The sequence below is a fragment of the Bubalus kerabau genome, chromosome 11 (assembly GCF_029407905.1).
Source record: "Bubalus kerabau isolate K-KA32 ecotype Philippines breed swamp buffalo chromosome 11, PCC_UOA_SB_1v2, whole genome shotgun sequence".
NCBI lineage: Eukaryota > Metazoa > Chordata > Mammalia > Artiodactyla > Bovidae > Bubalus > Bubalus kerabau.
Genome location: NC_073634.1, coordinates 18,588,312 through 18,607,201, shown reverse-complemented (window position 1 = coordinate 18,607,201; position 18,890 = coordinate 18,588,312). Strand labels below are relative to the sequence as shown.

The following is an 18,890-nucleotide window of genomic DNA, read 5'->3' as shown; positions in this document are numbered from 1 at the left end:
TTCAGTGATTTGATTCCAAAGCACAGAGTATGAAATGTGGAAATATTAATTTTACAGTAGGCAAATCTGACAGACGATACCTTAATCCAGTGGTCAAGATAAGTATCGCCAGTGTTAACTCCAGTTTCTTTCACAAACACTCTTGTAAGATATGATGAAAAAGGCACTTTACCTTTGCAGTATTCTCCCAAACCCACAAACCTAGTCTAATCATAAGAAAACACTGATAAACTCAAATTGAGAGACATCCTACAAAATTCTTTCAAAAGTGTCCAGGGAAGACTGAAAAACTGTCCATTATAGGAGATCAAGGAGACACGACAATTAAGTGTGAAGTGCCACCCTGGAATGGATCCTGGAACAGAGAGAGAACATTCATGAAAACACCAGTGCAACCAGAATAAAATCTATAGCTTGTAACACTATGCCAATGTGGCTTTAAGTTTTGACAAATGTACCATCGTTCTACAAAATGTAACATCAGGATAAACTACATGGGAACTCCCAGTATTATCCTTGCAACTTTTCTGTAAAACTGAAGTTATTAATATTAATAAATGGGTTTTTTAAAAAACATTCAGAGTCAAATGTACTACATGGGTGATTCATCCATATCAACTCACTCCATTAAAATATGCCAATAATTCAGGGAATTTTAAAATATGGCAAATAAACATTTTAACACCTCAAAGATATTCCCTAGAGAATATTTTAAGAGATACACCCACCATTTTAAGGTACTATTTCACAGTAACTCATGATTTTGTGGAATAACAAAATAAGAAAAGCCTCCCATTTTCCATAAAGGAAAACTCTCCTCAATGCCAGAAATACCTACTAGGTACTTGGACTTCCTCACCTTCAACTCCAGGACTGAACCATAAAGGACAGGACTGAGAAAGGAATGCAGAAAATTGTCAAGTCAATGATCTCATGCAGAAATTATCTTCCTGAAAGTCAAATAAGAGAGAATACGGCGATTCAATCTCTTGTGCAATATGAGATTTCCCACAACACAAGGCATCTAGCTTTTGTGCCTTAGGCAGACATTGGCTTAGGCGATGCACTGAGCGATCGGTGCCCCTTTCCCTGCTGGACTGCACAGGGGAGAAAAGTGGAGAAGCCAGAGAACAGAGAAGTGAGCTTCAAGACCTGCCCTTCTGTCAACTGTAGGCCAAGGAAGGAGGAGCCCCCCATGAGTCGGGCAGACACCACCAAAGATAAGCGGGGCAGTGACAACATCCTGTGTTTGCCCCAGTATTTTCTTCTCCCCGGGCACCTAGAGGGGCTACATTTCCCAGCCTTCCTTGAAGTTAGATTAGGACTTTGTAAGTCCTCCCCAATAGGCATGTGAGCAGAACTTTCTACTTCTAATTATAGGCAAGTGAATGTCGTTCAGTCATGTCCAACCCTTTGGGACCCCATAGACTATACATGGAATTCTCCAGGCCAGAATACTGGAGTGGGTAGCTATTCCCTTCTCCAGGGGAATCTTCCCAACCCAGGGATCAAATACAGGTCTCCCACATTGCAGGCAGATTCTTTACCAGCTGAGCCACAAGGGAGGCCCAACAATACTGGAATGGGTAACCTATCCCTTCTCCAGCAGATCTTCCCAATCCAGGAATCGAACTGGGGTCTCCTGCATTGCAGGCGGTTTCTTTACTGGTTGAGCTACAGGGAAGCCCAATTATAGGCAAGGGTGAGACAATTCAATATACTAAACCCAATGAATTGGACACTAAAAATGGATGAATTGTGTGACATGTTAGTACACTCTTTTAAAAGATCTTACCAGGAAAAAAAAAAAGTGGGTATGAATCTTAAGCTCTCTTTTCTGAACTCAGAATTGGAAGTGAAGAACTACAGGATGAGGGGTTGCACAATGGAAGCAACTGGGCTTTGATTCACTACGGGATAAGAGTCAGCATGGTGAGTCACAAGGGCCACACCAGACTGTTACATGAATGTCTTAAGGTATTGAGATTGTACTTGTTATTATAGTGAAACCTGGTTTACCCTCATTAATGCAAAGATAGCTCAAGCTTTCTTGGTTAGTATGATACTAAGGTAAGTATCTCCAGTGGGCACTCATTTCTTACCCATCCCTCTATCCTACCCCAAACCTCAGAGGACTGACAGTAGTCCATGCACCACTTCCTCCTTCCATCAACCCTACTCCCAACAGAGACTGAAAGAGAAGGGGAATTTTTTAGTCTAGTTTGGGATTGGAGTTTAAAACTGAAAAAGTCCCAAAAACCATGGAATTTAACCAAAATGTTGGATTTTGACAAAGTGTAATTCTAAAACAGCAGTTATGAAAAAAAAAACCCATTTATTGTTAAAGACACTACAATATATCTATTTCCCTTAGCATCTCAGTCTCTGCCTTGTGCTAAATCTCGGCTCTAGGTATCTTTCTTTTAGACAATTTAAGTTCATTGTCAACAAAAAGCATGGTTGCAAAATAGTACAACAGGTCCCTAGACTCACATATGATACTGCTGCTGCTGCTAAGTCGCTTCAGTCGTGGCCAACTTTGTGCGACCCCATAGACAGTAGCCCACCAGGCGCCCCCATCCCTGGGATTCTCCAGGCAAGAACACTGGAGTGGGTTGCCATTTCCTTCTCCAATGCATGAAAGTGAGAAGTGAAAGTGAAGTCGCTCAGTCGCATCCGACTATTCGCGACCCCATGGACTGCAGCCTACCAGGCTCTTCCATCCATGGGATTTTCCAGGCAAGAGTACTGGAGCCAGGTGCCATTGCCTTCTCCGAGACTCACATATGATACTAGACAGTGACAATTTGGACTTTTTAAAATACACTTCTCCTAGATTTCAATAAAGGAGTTTCTTTGTTTTGTCAATATCTTCCCATTCACTTTTGGATAGAAAATGTTTAAATATGTCTAAAGAATCTAACAATCCTAGCTAGATAAGAACATTAAGAATGGCTCACAATTTAATGAACATTAGCAGATATCTCTTTCAAAGAATCAGCCCACCTTTAAGCATGTTTTCACCTAAAGCTTTCCAAATAGCACATGTGCATATATTTGGCTATCAGCAAAATACGGATTATGAGAGCTCATGGTTATCTCCCACAGTGACAATCAAATGACATGGCTTTCCAGTAGACAGCCAGAATGCTGCCCAGGTCCTGGCTGAAATGTCATGGTTCTGGAGAGAAAAGCACACACAATGACACATGAGCCTGTCCACCCAAAGCAACAGCTTGAGACCAGGCTATGCCCTTAAAAGCAATGACTGTAAAACTCGACTGACATACGCAAAGCTGACTCCAAGCTTCACACACATCTGTTTAAAATTCAAACAGCTTGTGCAAACCATGGATTGGTATTCCAATAAAACTGTAAGGGACTGTATTCATTTAAAAAGGAAATGAACGTATGTGCCCATGGTTCGACATTTCCTGGGGAGAGCTGACAGGCCTGCTCAGACTGAGATGCCTATAAGCCTAGTAGAACAAACAAGGTGTGGGAGCAGAAATCAGCCCGCTTTTGACAAAAAAGCACCAGCATCCTCAGGTCCATGAAACACCAAGGCTGCAGATCCCCAGCAACTTCACAAAGATCCTGAAACTTGAAAACAGGGGTTCTGGAACCCAAGAGTAGCCCCAGAGGCAACTGAGCCATCACAAACAAAACCTAGCTCTGAGCTGATATATTGACAAGTACATCTAGACAAGTCCCCATTTCAGCAATGGCAGGACCACCCTAGTTGGGATGAAGGCTACCTGCTTTCATGGCACTTTCTCTGCCTTAACTCACTGAACTTCACAGTAAGAGGGACCATGCTCATCTTCTGACTTGAAGAAACTTCATAACTTGCTCAGTGTTAGTCACTCAGTCGTGTCTGACTCTTTGCAATTGCCATGGACTTTAACCCACCCAGTCTCCTCTGTCCATGGAATTCTCCAGGCAAGAATACTGGAGTGGGTTGCCATTCTCTTCTCCAGGGGAACTTCCCAACCCAGGGATCAAACCTGGGTCTTGACATTGTAGGCAGATTCTTTACCATGAGCCACCAGGGAAGCCCCAGATTATAAAGCTCGAATGAGGCAAAGAACCCTGACCCCAAATGTTCTAAGTCCAGGGCTTTTTCCCTAGACCAATACTCTCCTACTCCACTCTTAGGACATTCAGGTGACAATACAGATTCAGAGATGAGTTTCCCTGGTGGCTCAGATGGTAAAGAATCTGCTTGCAGTGCAAGAGACCCAGGTTAGATCCCTGGGTGGGGAAGATACCCTGGAGAAGTGAATGGCTACCCACTCCAGCATTCTTGCCTGAAGAATTCCATGGACAGAGGAGCCTGGCTGGCTGCAGTCCATGGGGTCACTTTCACACATGGAATAACTTCTATTCTCTGAGTGGCTGCCAAAAAGTAAGTAGTAGCACCTTGGTCTCTCTCTGTCTGGAAAAGATTGATTCCAGAAAGAATACACAATTCACCTATATGCTGGCTATCAAAACATGTCAGTTAACAATTACATATTCTTTAAAATAGAGGACTCCAACTATTGTTTTTAATGAAGGAAGTAGAGGATCCTGAAGCCAGTCAGACATATAAACCATGAGATTTGATGATCTCCACTTTCAGCTTCACGGTAAGGTTCCCGACTGCGTCTGTTTTAAAGCTGCACTAACTCTGCCTAACACATACTTGAAATGAGGCTAGTTCAAACCATATGAAAGTGTAAAACTACACACTGGTTTTCAAGACTTAGCATGGAACCACCACTATAAGATCTCATTTTCTACTGACGACATGAAATAAGGTTTTCGATATATGGGGTTACACAAAGTAAATTGAACAATTCATCGTTTTGCTTTTTAATATGGCTACTAGGAAACTTAAACTTACATACGTGGCTTGCATCATATTACTATTGGACAGCGCTGTGGTGAGGGCAGAAGCCACGATAAAAACTCTCGCTGCCAGAGATGGCGCAACAAGCCACGCAGAACCTCTGCAGGCTCTCCCGCCATCCCTCCCGGCTGCCAGTCAGAGCCTCATCAGCAGGGCACAAAGGAGGCACTCCTGTAGAAGCCCTCCCCACTCCTCCACAGCCCAGCCCACACCTGCCAGACTCTCAGATGAGCAGGGGCCCCACTCCATCCATGGGCGCTGCCGTCTCTTCTTCTTTCCCCTCTCTGGTTACTGCTGCCACCTTTCCAAGCGCAGGAAAGACCAAGGGATGTTTCAGGGATTTTCAGTCTCTCCAGACCAGGATGATTTTGTAAGTTCCCAGCACATTTCCTTCTGTACATCAATGGCCTCCCAACTTTTATGATCATATACCACATTAGAAATAGCTTAGCTCAACCCCCAATACGTGGTTATTTATAAATTACACACATGTTCTAATGCATTAATATGTATATTATACAAACAGAAATTTGGAAGCTGAGATAAAGATGAAATAAAAAAATTTTTAAATAATTTTACTGCATTTATCTTTTTTTGTTCTCACTAAAAACACTTTAGTGAATACAACATAGCCATCTGTTTCATTTGTTTTTTTAAAAATCTCGGTTTAACACTTTTTGATGAAGCAGCTCAAAGGTCTAAATTCAGTGTATTTCAATATTTAGCTTCAAGGTCTTTATCTATTTAGCTAAAATAGATACCTGACAAAGACAGACACAGAAAGAAATGTGCTTACAAAGTCCTCCTGTTTCAATCTCATATGCTAATTACTCAGTCTTGAAAAAAAAGAACTTTCTTTTTTCCCTGTCAGTCAACTCATCTTGCAAACTAATTGGAAGATGTTTTAATTCAGTTTGAAAATCTTTGTTTGAAAGATTTGAGTTTGTTTCCAAGATTTAAGTACACAGATATGAGTTTTATATATAAACACTACTGTTTTCCAATGAAAATCATGTAACAATGGAAATACCTCTACATACTTATTTTTAAAATGTTCTTTCCACAATTAAGTATTTACAGGGCAATAATACCATAGCCATACACTGTATAAAGGGCCAGCTATTTTGAAATGCCTGTCTCTGCAAGAAAAATTCTTAATCCACATTCAACAACTCCCCTTTAAATAATTTGCTACAGTTACTATCTGTAGTACAAAAGATTATGAGGTTCACTCCCCAAGTCATTATTAAGTATGTAAGATCTTTTGGCCATTTAAAATGGTATAACCTGTAAATCTTTTCAGTTGGGTAGAGATGAACTTCTATCAACAAAGACAGCCCCCATGATGACAGAGTACACTCTTCCCTTAAAATGCTGAGGCTGTAAACCCTACCTTCTCTAATTTGCATCAATGAAGGCACCAGGGTCAGAATATCTACTGACTGACCATCAGTAAAGTTTAATTCCTATTTTCAGACAGAAGCATGTACAAGTGAAATGTCCACTTTTCCTGCATCCTAGTGGAAAGTCTTACACCCGTCCCGAGTACAAGCATCTCATTTTGGAAAGAGCTGCTGTGGACAGCAATGTGCCAGGCCAACATCTGACTGTTGCAACCACTTCTAACCCAGCCCGTTTTCCTCTCCTAGAAGCCAGCAACACTGCTCACCTCCAGGAGAAATCTGGAGCTCCTGAACTGCACTCCCAGAATCCCATCACGGTTCTAGTTCTGTCTTTCCTGCCCGTCCTTCGTTGCACACGAAGGAATGGGTTCCAATATGGTCATACACTTTCTTGTACTGAATAAATGGTCTTAGTCTCTTTCCACCAAGACAACTCGTTACCTGAAATCCCTAGCTTCCAAACTCCTGATGGCTTTTTCTGTTCTCTTCACAGCCGACCTCTGGAATACACCACTCCAAAATGGCACCAGGTAACTGCATGTGGCTCTTACCTTGTTTGTCCCACATGGTTTGTTTTTTCTTTAACAGCTATTTAATAAGACGTCCAAAGCACTTTTCCCTCTGAACATTTAAAAAGATGTTCTACAAAACAGGTATAAATCTATACTGAGTCAGCTCATCTGACCCTAACCCTCTTTCTGTCTCTACAATACACACGCCCCCTCCCCACCAAGGTTTTCCCAAAATATCATTTCACTTATGCTGTATTCTCATCCTCACTTGTATCTAATTCCCTTAATAGAAATACTCCATGTGAAATTGTCTCAGACCATTTTCTCCTCAAATTCCCTCCCCTTAGCAAGTGCTTACACATTTTCTTCCAAGTAAAAGGCCACTTCCCCCACTTTCAACCTTCCCATCCATCCACAGCTAAAACCTGCCACCCAGTCAAAACCACTCTCCTTCCAACACTCTCCATCAGGCTTTGTGTTCTTCTTGTGGACGCCATGTCTTCTCAAAAAGATTGCGCTGTACACCGTTTTATCTCCAATAAATAGCACGTGCATGCAAGTGTGCATGCTCAGTCATGTCCGACTCTGCAACCCCAAGGAGACTGCACCCCGCCAGGCTCCTCTGTCCATGGGATTTTCCCAGCAAGAAGACTGGAAAGGGTTGCCATTTCCTCCTCCAGGGATCTTCCCAAACCAGGGATCGAACCCACATCTCCTGTGTCTCCTGCAATCGTAGGGGGATTCTCTACCTCTGAGCCACCAAGGAAGCCCATACCATATATCATGGAACAGGACATAGACCAGGCTCACCCTGTAAGTTGGGTTAATCTTTATTAAACACAAAAATATAGTTTTTGTAATTGTAGAAATATAATCAAGAACACACATTATCTGGGGTACTTTTTTCATTAAGTTAAAAGGCATTTTCTTGGCCAATTATTAATTGTGTCGGGAAGAGAATCAAAGCTGCCTCTACGAGAGCTGAAAAGACTCCTGGCTCAGTCCCACTGCTTGAATGTACACCTAATTTCATCTGACGCAGGACTTCCTGCCATAATGTTTTCAAGCTGAGACATGGAACGTTTGCTGTGCCATCGCTACAGTGAAAGTTGCCAAGCACGCCCTCGAGGGCAGTGTTTCACAGCCATCTGGGGATTAGAGGGCTCTTTGAGGCTGAGGAAAGCAATGTAACGACCCCCATAAAAATACTCATATACAAAAGTGTATGACAGTGTTAAGAGAAGGGGGATCAGATGCCCCAAAGGCCTCGCATCCCAGTCAACGTAGAAAAAGAAGCCTGGGTGGTTTTCTCAGCATCAAAGGACCTGGAAGTCAGCCGACAGGGAGAGCTTTATCATTGTACAGACTCCTTCCCAGAAGTTTTTACGTAAGTCAGATAATAAATTGATATTTTTAAAGGAAAAACAACTGCCAGTATAGCTGTCAATACTGAGGCATAGAATAAGGCATCCTTACCCTTCCTAGAAGTACTTGATATCTGCTTAGATGACTCGAGGGTTACAAAACTAATTTGATGTCACTGCGTAGTGATATAGACCTCCCACTGGTCTTGCCTTATCCAGTTCCAGGCTGAGAAAACTGAGCATCCCACAGCCTCCCTGCATTTCTTGTTGTTGTGCAACTGCTTTTATCATCAGAGTAAACCATCCTTTGATATCTCTAACCCTCCCAGTTTCCACTGGCAACTGAACAAATCTGGTTTCCCTTTTTAGGCTGAACATCAAAGTCCCTCCTGTGCTTTCTGGCTTCCCTCTCTCCTCCTTTCCTCTGTCCTCCTGCCTCAAAACCACATTGAGCCACGTCAAATCTCATCACCACTCGTGTGCCACTCAGGATCAAAGTCCTTTTCAGTTTCCCTTGGCAATCACTCCTAGATCATCTTCTCTGAAGTACTTTATCAACGGTTTACATCAAAAGGCAATGAAAACCTTATTGACTAATGCTTGAGAAGGAAGTTCTCTTCAAGATCAGTCATATCAATAATAAGAAAGTCAACAGCCCAATTAAGAACATGGGTGAATGAGCCAAACATTTCAAAGAAGATACATGGATGTCAAGTAAGCATATGAAAAAATGCTCAACATTTTTAGTCTTTGTTAAAATTCACATTAAAGCCACAATGAGAAACCACTATGCACCTATTTGAAAGGCATAAAGAAAAAACCAACACTACCAAGTACTGGTGAAGATGTGAATTTACTGGATCTCACACTGCTGTTAGGAAAGCAAAACAGCAGAGTCACTGGAAAGCAGTCTGTCAGCTTCTTGGAAAACTAAACATACACTTATCAAACGGCCTCATCCAGTTCACCTATCCCTGGAGGCTCAGACGGTAAAGAATCTGCCTGAAATGCAGGAGACCTGGGTTCGATCCCTGGGTTGGGAAGATCCCCTGGAGAAGGAAATGGCAATTCACTCCAGTAGTCTTTCTGCCTTAAGAATCCCATGGACAGAGGAGTCTGGTTAGTTAACTCCATAGACAGAGGAGCCTAGTGAGCTAAAATCCATGGAGTCCCAAGGAGTTGGAGCAACTAACACTTTCACTTATTCAAATAGATGTGTCTGGTACAAATTTCCTTCCTTGTATTTATCACAGTGCTCTAGAATTATTTCTAGATACTTTCATTTGTGTGTGTGTGTGTGTGTGTGTGTGTGTGTGTGTGTAGCTGGCACTCCATATCCGAGGGTTCCACAACTATGGTTTCAGCCAACCATGGATGGATCAGCAGAGAGCTGACTGTACTACACCACTTTACATAAGGGACTTGAACATCACAGATTTTGGTATCCATTTTGGGGTATTTGGAACCAATACCCCAGAGATGGAGCTATTCCTGGATACATACATGCCTTATATTAAATGGTGAGTCCTTTAAGGGTAACTATCCTGTCCTATATATCTTTTTATCCTTTGCTTATGTCTTAACACAAAGCTTGGCATCTGAGTGTTCACTGAGGGTTTGCTGAATAAATAAAAGCATTAATGATATTTACCATGTGCTCCATTCCAAACAAGGCACTGGGAATACAGACCATGGAAGAGATGTGGTCTCTATTTTTAGGAACCCATCCTGCTAGAGAAACAGGCTTGACCAGAGAAAATGGTGAACACCACACTGTAGATGACTGACCACCAGCTGTGTTAAGTGACATGGTAATAAACAGCTCTCCAACACTGGTTGTAGTCAGACAGGCTTGGGTTCAAGGTCTGATTCTGGCTTACAAGCTGTCACTTTGGCAGGTTACTTGATGCTTCTGTAACATATTTCCATAATCTATAAAAAGACCAGGTTAACGATGGGGTTGTTGAAAGGCAGTCTGACAGTCAGCTGGTAGGTATCAGTACAGGGCTACCATAGTAAAAGTGTTGAAATTCTTCCACAGCAGATGGCAAATAGGTGCTGTCTTGAGCCTCCCAAGTGCTGTTCCCCACCAGGAACCTTCCTCAAAACCTCCCTACAATTCACCACCAAAAGAATAATCTCCAGGACAGCAGGTGACCTTGGGGACCCTGTCTGCCCACACCACAGCTGGCTGTTCTAACTGCTTCATGCCTGCATTGTATAGCAATGATGTGAACATCACCTGTTAGGAGATCATGCATGCAAAACACCAGATGAGTTGTAAACACTGTTCTCAATAAATGCTGCTAAGCTGCTGCTAAGTCACTTCAGTCGTGTCCGACTCTGTGCGACCCCATAGACGGCAGCCCACCAGGCTCCCGTCCCTGGGATTCTCCAGGCAAGAACACTGGAGTGGGTTGCCATTTCCTTCTCCAATGCATGAAAGTGAAAAGTGAAAGTGAAGTCGCTCAGTCGTGTCCGACTCTGTGCGACCCCATGGACTGCAGTGCACCAGGCTCCTCCATCCATGGGATTTTCCAGGCAAGAGTACTGGAGTGGGTTGCCATTATTGTCAAAGTGCAAGGCAGGCTCTCAGGAATTGGATCATACCTGACAATTCAAGGGGCTTTGACAGAGAGATGAAGAGACCACAAAAGCAAAGCAGAAAAAGATTATGAGGGATGGGGGTGAGATGAGAAAGAGGTGAAAGTGAGCAGACTGTGCCAGGAGGAGAGGGAGACATGGGCTGGAAAGCAATGAAAAGTAAGGCTGAGCAAAGGTAGATGAGACCGTATTATGGGAAGACTCTGAAATGGGTTTAGGTTTGATGGAGTGGGAAATGGTACACTCTACTTTCAACTGCTAAAGCACCTGCAGCAACACCTCCCCCATCCCCTTTATCACAGTGACATACTATTCTCTGTACGCACACATGCCTGCCACTGAACTCGGAGCTCCCTAACTGCAAGGAGGGGACTCTGGTCATCACCAGTTGGGAGAAGCTCTCTCTGGAGATGAAGTCCACTCAATGCCTACTGCTCCAAGCACCTGGGTGCACACCTCTCCTCAGATCCCCTGTCAATTCCCTCTGACAGGCTTCCTTCCCCTGCCTGCAGATCCTCACTAGCCACGGACTATTACCTCTTTTTAATAAGTACTCACGATCACAAATCCAAAGCTTATCAAGTAACCCTTGCTCATTTTCTTCCACATGAGGAGATGAAGCCTCATTGAGTGTTTGTCCCGCGTTAGCCACGACACCACCCGCAGCTGCATCTGGCTCTTGCCAGCCACTCCCAGTCTCCAAAACTGGCCCCATCAGATCTGATAGTGCCTTGATTCCTAGCCTACACTCCTAGATTCTACACCTACACTCCCTCCTCATCCTGTGTTCAGACCCAACGTAAGTCACACATAAAACCAAGCTTTCATGCATAAAATCTCATCTTTAAGCAACCACTATTGGCCTTCCCATCGACCCAGGATCTGCCTTTTCAAACCTGTTATAACCCCCACACTTGACAATAACATACTAAACTGATGGTTATCAAATTTCAACTAAGATTCCTGAAACAGAAATAATTTGGGACCAAAAAAAAAAAAAAAAAAAAGTGGGGGAGGATTTAACTCACTTCCTCAATTTAATTGCCTATGATTATAATTATTATAGCCCCCCACAAGTGTAACATGCAATTTCTCAATGATTTACACAAGCCTGAGATTAGAAATGGTCAGCCAAAAATATACTGGATCTCAATTTTGGCTAGAAAAGATGTTTTACTTGGTGTCCTGGTATATTCAGCCATGCCCTTCAGGCTGCTAAGCTACAGGTGGTCATTGCAAGGGATGAGTAAAACAGCACTAAACTTGTGAATTTAGATTCAAGAAGTAGTGAATTTAGACCCATGAAACAGCACATTCAAAACTAATACAGTATTATTTTCATTTATAGCTCTCAGTTCAGTTCAGTCGCTCAGTCGTGTCCGACTCTTTGCAACCGCATGAATCGCAGCACACCAGGCCTCCCTGTCCATCACCAACTCCCGGAGTTCACTCAGACTCACATCCATCGAGTCAGTGATGCCATCCAGCCATCTCATCCTCTGTCGTCCCCTTCTCCTCCTGCCTCCAATCCCTCCCAGCATCAGAGTCTTTTCCAATGAGTCAACTCTTCATATGAGGTGGCCAAAGTACTGGAGTTTCAGCTTTAGCATCATTCCTTCCAAAGAAATCCCAGGGCTGATCTCCTTCAGAATGGACTGGTTGGATCTCCTTGCAGTCCAAGGGACTCTCAAGAGTCTTCTCCAACACCACAGTCCAAAAGCATCAATTCTTCGGCACTCAGCTTTCTTCACAGTCCAACTCTCACATCCATTCATGACCACTGGAAAAACCATAGCCTTGACTAGACGGACCTTTGTTGGCACAGTAATGTCTCTGCTTTTCAATATGCTATCTAGGTTGGTCATAACTTTTCTTCCAAGGAGTAAGCGTCTTTTAATTTCATGGCTGCAATCACCATCTGCAGTGATTTTACTAATTCAGAAGTGGCAATGTATGTCTGGAGAAGGGAATGGCAGTAACATATATGTCCATGGGGCTTCTTCCACTCTCTCGTAAGGGTAGTTATGTTTTTTCTCCTGTCAGATGCCACTGGAATAGAAGCAACAACTATGTGCCTGCCCTTTTCCTACTCCAAAATTACAAGCTCTTTCCTCCTCCTCCCTGTTTAATAATCAACAGCACTTCAGTTTTCTCTTGTCAAACCCTGAAAGAGAGGAGTGGGATTATAACACACAAAGGCCAATTTAATCTTTGAATACACTCATCAGGACTCTAAAAGTACATGTCTGTGAGTACTTAAAAACGCCCAAATGAAACTATCGAGCAAAAAGAAGCAACAGGAGACAAGGTTTAACTACTAGGCAGGAGACAAAAAGACAAAGGGCAGGAAATGGAGGCACAGCCCAGCGCTCAGGTGTCCCTGTCAGGGTGCCAAGGGGCTGACCCGGGGAAAGCGGCCCCAGAGGAGCCTGCAGGTCCCTCAGGCTCATCAGCTGCTTGGCTGGATGAGGTCCCCCACCCACACACGAAAGAGGGAGGTTTCCATAAGACTCCTCATGCCATGAACGACAAGAATGTACGAATCTCTCCAAAGACCTAGAGTATAATTATTCAACTGAGATGAGCTGCTTGCAGCACAGAGAACTTCAGGTTTATCCTCCAAACATTAGGTTTCTGATTTCTCAGAACAAAAGCTCTTTAAAATAAATTAACTCAGATCACTACTTCTGGCAGAATAGAGGCTTAGATGTCTGCAGAAAATCTGCCAGTATCGGACAAGTAAAACTGCTGGACAAAATACCCAACTACTGGTGAGCTGGCAGCGGACTAAGGGAAATTCTGAGAAGCCAGACACACCTGAGAGCATGAATCCAGGGACATGAGTTGGCACCACAAGGGGTATTTGCCCTGAAGGGATATCTGCCATTTCTGGATGCCTAGATTACAGGTTGTAACATGCTGCGTGGGGCACAGGGACAGACCCAGGAGCCAGACGAGGTAAGAGGTCCCACGTCACACCAAACAGCAACACTTTCAGTAGGTGACCCCAGAAAACCACCCGACAGACAGACTACGCAGATATGTGCCTGTGTCAGCTTGGGCTCTGGGTAAACATGAAGTTACAGTAACAAAAATAATCTGGGGTGAGTATTTCTAATTATAAATCCGCCTTTAGGCAGTTTCAGCAGCCAAATTAAAAAATACCTGAAAAAAGGAAGAAAGAAAAAAACCTGAGAGGCCAGAACAATGGCAACTCAAATTTAAAGGTGGGCCGGGATTGTAGGTACCCCCAGAAACTGGTTAAAAGCAAAACCAAAGGCCTCTGTAGGAACGTATCTTCAACACTGGATCTGAAGGAATTCTAGAAGCAAAATTCTGGTGAACATTTACTCACAGTCTGAAAGCACACAATGTACGAGGTCATCGGAACCAAAATCAGACTGCAGTCTCAGTCCAGTAACAACTGCATATTGTTATACTCTGCAGCTTACGATTCCAGTCTATTGAACGTGTGTAAATAATGACGACACTGAAATTACAACTAATTGATAAAAGACTTAAAGACTAGGGAGAGGTGAAAGAAATCCAAACAGGACTTTTAGATATACAAATATGTAACATTTGCAAAGGGTAACCCCAAAAATGACAGCAGGTATGGTAGAACTCAATAGAGAATTAGTAAACTAGAAGAGATGACCCCCGTGTGCAACACAGAGAGACAAGGAGCATATGAAAGAGAAATTCAGAGAACGTTTAACAGTTGTCTAACCACACTTACATAAAATGAGCACTGGAAAGAGGCAACAGTCCAAGAAAAAAAATGACTAAGAAGCTTCCAAAAGGCAAGAACATGAGTCCTCCCATTCCAATAAATCCCAAGCAAGATAAATTTTTAAAATCCAAAAAGAAAAGAGATTACCTATAAAGGAACAGGAACCAAGCCAACGATCAGCTGATTTATCAACAATTAACAAGGGAAGTCAGAAGACTATGGGACAAAGTCTTTCAAATGCTTGCCAAAACATTAGTTGTCAAACTACAACTGCACATCCAGGAAAAAAAAAAAATCCAATGAAATCAAGACCCTCACCACCTGATTTTCTGGAAGTGGCACTTTAAGAAAAAATTATCCCAAAGAGACTGTCTAAAATATAAGTAGTAATGGTGAACAACAAAAAGAAAAAGGGTCAATACGTGGGAAGATCTAAATAAGCATTAATTATACGAAGCAATTACACAATATTTAATTTATAGAATTAAAGTTTTTTCCATTGAAATGTTGAAAAATAACAGCCCAGACCTCTGGAGGGAGTGATCCAAATGTAAGCATCCTACAGCCTTATGCTATTTTGGTTGGAGGTAAAAATACTGAATACCTTTTGCCTTTGTTAATTTAAATACACATTGTTTATTTGGGGTAAACATCTTGGCTAATCACTAAAAACAGCAAAGAAGTATATCATCAAAAGCATTTGTGATGCGGGACGAAAGAACAGCAGAAAAGAAACTAAATCTAAAAAGTAGAACAAAAAGAAAAAAAATCAAGTACAAATAATACAAAATGTCAATTAAAAATTAGATCATCCTACATGGAAAATACCTAGATAATTTTATAAATGAGTCCTACCAAACATCCAATCTTATATAAAATTTTCTCAAGAAAGGAGAGAAGGAACACCCCACATCTCATTCTATTATGCCAACATCACCTTATACCAAAATCATAACAAAACAGTGTGAGAAAGCACCAGTCTCAGTCACGAATACGGATGCAAACTCAAAGATTAAAAAAGACATCATGGCCAAGTGACGTTTATTATATGAATGCAAGTTTGTTCCAACATTAGCAATTCTTTTAATATAACTCCCCACATTAAAGATAAAAGGAAACCATATGATCAAATCATATGATCCAATTCAATATATGTAGAAGATACTTTTGGCATTCAAGCAATACAGGAGATCTCCTTTAACTTGATAAAGTGAAAGTGAAGATGCTCAGTTGTGTCTGACTCTTTGCGACCCTTTGGACTGTAGCCTACCAGGCTCCTCCGTCCATGGAATTTTCCAGGCAAGAGTACTGGAGAGGGTTGCCATTTCCTTCTCCAGGGGATCTTCCCGACCCAGGAATCGAAGCCGGGTCTCCTGCATTGTAGGCAGACGCTTTACCGTCTGAGCCACCAGGGAAGACAACTTGATAAAGGCTAACTACAAAACACCTACAGTAAATGTGGCGCTCAGCGATTAAAGACAAAACTCTTCCAAAATAAGGAACCAAACTCACGAATATTAACCTGTCTCACAATGAGCTGGGGACCCCAGGCGATGCAGAAAGGCACAAAACTTACAGATATGAAGGTTAGAAGAATAATGTCTCCCCACAATAAAATTTTCCATAGAAAACCCAAAAGAATTAGACAACATACTAGAATTAATAAGTGAGTTGAGAAGTTTCAGTGTACAAAAACCAGGCAACCTCATTTTTTTATGAAAGCATGTTTGAAAATGAAATTTTAGGGACAATTCTACTACTAAAGCAACCAGAAATATAAGGCCAATAGGTCTCACAAAAGATCCACAAGAACTTCATGAAGACAGTTATAAAAATGTGTTAAGACATGAAAGACCTAAATAGAGGGACATACTTATGGACAAGAAGAGTCAGTATCAAAAAGATGCATATTCATCTCAAAATTATATACTGATTCAATGCAATAATCAAAATTCCAGGCCGATTTTTTTTTAAGGTGTGACAAGTTGATTCTATAATTATATGGAACTGGAGTTGAACAAAGACAGAGGAATCGCCTACCAAGATCTACTGTATTAATACAATTACAGTTCTTAAGGTACTGACTCCAGGATAGAAACCATCATTAACAGGATAGAAAATCCAGAAACAGACTTACATATATTTAGAAACCTGCATATGAAAAATACAGTACCACAGTTCAAGGGTAGGGGCGGAAGTGGAGTTTGTCAATAAACAGCACTAAGCCAGAAAGCTACCAATATGGAGAATATATAAAATCACACCATACTCAAAAAATCAATTCCAGGTGCACTAAACAAATGTGAATGGAAGAGCTTTTAGAAAAGAAAATAATCTGAGGGCAATGAGATAGGGGAGGATATCTTAAACAAGATAACAATTGATAAAAGACGACATTGATCAATGTACTCCATACGAGTGGTTTTAAACTCTTGTGATGAGCTTATCTGTAAAAAGAAAAAAGTCATTTCATATAACAGAGTATGTGAAAAAAATTTTTAAAACAAAAATCTTTGTGAAACAAAACTTACCATTAAATACAAGTGGAATACTTGGATGTTTTCTTACTTCATTCAATAAAAACTTAATATTTGACAGAAGACTCATACAAAAGTGCTCTTAACTCAACTGTTGGAAGCAACCCAAATGCCCATCACCAGGAGAATGGATATAAAAACTGAGGTATATTCACATAATGGAATTATATAAGAAGGAAAAATAGATGAATCCCAACTACGAAGCATCAGTGTAATCAGGGGCTCTCAAAGTGCTATCCCGAGGCCAACGGCATCAGCGTCACCTGCAAGGCTGTTAACCTGGCAAACTCTCCTCCCTAGATCTGCTGACTTACTCACCCTGCAAGGGCCCAGCAAGCCATGGTTTTTAAAGGCCTCCCGGTGAATCTGATGGACTCAAGTTTGACAGCCACTGCTACAAAGGGCAGAAAAGCTACTCTCAGAAGAAGACAAACAACATGCTTCTTTTAAAAGTGAAAAAAAATTGCTACTGAAGTAACAGTATTCAGAAGTACCAAAATACAAGCTAAAGCTATAAGGAGAAGCAGAGACTGATTCATACAAATTACTTTGTTGGAGGGAGAGGGTAAGGGGATGAGAAGGGCCACATGGAGTGCCTCTAAGATAAGGTAGTGTTTTACCCAGTTAGACAGTGGGTATGAGCATTTTGCTTTTTCATTATCCTTTATACACTCTGCTAAGGAACTATATTTTGTAAATATGATTAGTAACATGTAAAAATGCAGGGCTGGAGTAGGAAAAAGGTTAAGAACAATTACATACATACAATATAGCCCATATGAATTCAATTCTCACAAAAGGTCTAGAAAACGATTTAAGTACCTAGCAGGTGTTGAATATTTATAGACTATTAAATATTTATAGTGATTCATATGCTTCTTCATTCTATTCTCCCCAATTTTTCCATAATGAAAAAAATGATCCAAGAAGAAATATTTTTATAGAAAGTATAAACAAACAGTCTATAATTTGGTGCCCACTTCACCATCACTCCCATCTTGAAGCTTAATCTTTTTTCCAGACTTAAAATTCAAATCTTAACTAAACACACAGTATAGCCTAAAGGAAGATACGGGTTTTCAATTCTGGTTTCAAAATATATTTTTCTCCAACTTTCCAAAAACACTTCCATGGAACTCTGTTCAGTTCTGTTTAATTACTTTTCACACCTAGGTATCAAGGTACCTAGCCGGTAAGAAGTGATTTTTTAAAGTGAAAGCAAAAAAAAAAAAAAAAAAAAACCCAAAAGGTTATCTATGTAAAATGTAGTATTAAGTAAAACAAAAAACTGTACAAACAAAATGTGTAAATCATACAGGGACTGCCCTAAGAAACTCATTTGTTTCTAATTCATTTTCTCCACTAGCAATGTGTTGTTAAAAATCACGAGAGAATAAAGCATCACTCATATAAATTAATTCTTATCCATCTGCAACATCGGACTCAAAAGCTGTCTTTAACATCCAAAGAAAGGCAATTATGCACGATGAGCGAAGGAGGTGGTTCAAGGTCACACTGCCAAGAAATGACATATTCCAGTGGATTCAAACCACCCTCTTCAAATTTTGGCATCCTTTGGTGTAAAAATAAAACCCAAATCCATTGAAAAGCAAAGCTTGCCACCTGCTGCCCAATGGCAAAATCATAAAAGTTCAACTTACGTTCATATGTTTTGACTTGAACTCTTTTATGAATTGATTGGTATGGATATTTGCGTTTTCTGTATTCATTAACTCATACCAGTCTTTTTTTTTTTTTAAAGAATGTCAGCCCCAGTTTTTAACCAAATGCTATTTCAAACCCTCTACAAAAATCAGCTATAACCGGTGCACCTAAAACAAAA

General features: G+C 41.3%; 1 protein-coding gene across 9 annotated transcripts in view; it reads right to left on the bottom strand.

Annotated features, from left to right (window-relative positions):
• LTBP1 (latent transforming growth factor beta binding protein 1) overlaps nt 1-18,890 on the bottom strand; it is a 458,508-nt gene that overhangs the window by 365,589 nt on the left and 74,029 nt on the right. The window lies entirely within an intron of this gene.